Here is a 1,112-nt window from a genome sequence, read left to right on the forward strand (position 1 = left end):
GAGCCTCAGAAGCCTGAGAGACTAAAGAGAAAATTCCAATGTCTCTGGTATAGTGTTTCCAAAAGCTGAGGACAGAAACACTAAACTCACTACAAGGAGCAAGAAGAGAAAAAGTCCAAATTTTGTCAGAAGACACGAGTTGACACATTTCAGGATCCGAAGATTAAATCCAAATTACAGCCAAACCACATCAAAGGTCTGAGAGAACAAAGGAAGAATAACTTAGAAGCAGTCAAAGAGAAATGATCCTATATCGATATGCCTAAAACAGTTAGAAAGATGGGGAGCTTCTCATCAGAGACTGTGGAGTCCAGGAGGAAGAGGGAAGAATCTGAGGGAAAGGGGAAACAATGCCTCACAAGAAGGCAAAAGCATCCTCACCTCCACACTTGCTCCTTCAGCATGACAGAACTTCCACCATGCAAGGTGCTCACTGCCTCTGCTTCTGGTCACCCTTCATCTTAGATCCCAGTGAAGTTGGAGGACTGGACCAGCAGATGGCACTGTGAGGAAATGTACTGCTAAAGACCATGGTAAAACACTGCCTAGTGGCATTTCATCCTGCAGGAGGGCCTTTCTCCTAGAGCTTTCTGGAAGCAATATCTGCAGACATTCAAGACCACCCTCCCTCATCACCTTAAATCCACCACCACCCTGTCCTCCTCCTGCTCCCTCTGTTCACGTTTCATCACTGAAAGACCAAGGGGACAACACACCCAGCAGCCCTGTCAGCAAAATATGTACCTGCAGGGAGCATCTAAGAGGACAGGCCCGCCTGCTGATCTCACGCTGTGGTGTGTCTTCATGCTGGAAGACAAGCTCTCCTGCATCAGTCTGTGCATGCACCAGTGATAACAGATCTCAAGATGCCCTCTAAGCATTTGCCATGGATGTATTTATCATCCAGACAGGTGACTAATGCACAAGGAGCTGATGGAAGCATCTCTTAGGAAGTGCACTGTGGAGAAAGGGATACCACAGGGTTAAAGATGAATCTGCTATGTGAAGGCAGCCACTGGGGCATCCTAGTGCATCTCAGCTGACACTCACTTTCTGCTTTCCAAAGCACCCATCATCATCCATACATTCAGTCAGTCAGTCAGTCAGTCAGT

At 47.2% G+C, this 1,112-nt stretch overlaps 1 long non-coding RNA gene across 2 annotated transcripts in view; it reads right to left on the bottom strand.

Moving 5' to 3' along the window:
* Positions 1-378: 378 nt before the first annotated feature.
* The window catches only part of LOC116093072, a 7,394-nt gene continuing 6,660 nt past the window's right edge, over positions 379-1,112 (bottom strand). For both annotated transcript variants that reach the window (XR_004119617.1, XR_004119614.1), the window contains exons 2-3: positions 745-958; positions 379-503 (exon numbers count right to left, since the gene is read on the bottom strand). This is a non-coding gene — a long non-coding RNA (uncharacterized LOC116093072). The remainder of the gene's footprint in view (positions 504-744; positions 959-1,112) is intronic.

Source organism: Mastomys coucha, chromosome X (assembly GCF_008632895.1).
Source record: "Mastomys coucha isolate ucsf_1 chromosome X, UCSF_Mcou_1, whole genome shotgun sequence".
Lineage (NCBI taxonomy): Eukaryota > Metazoa > Chordata > Mammalia > Rodentia > Muridae > Mastomys > Mastomys coucha.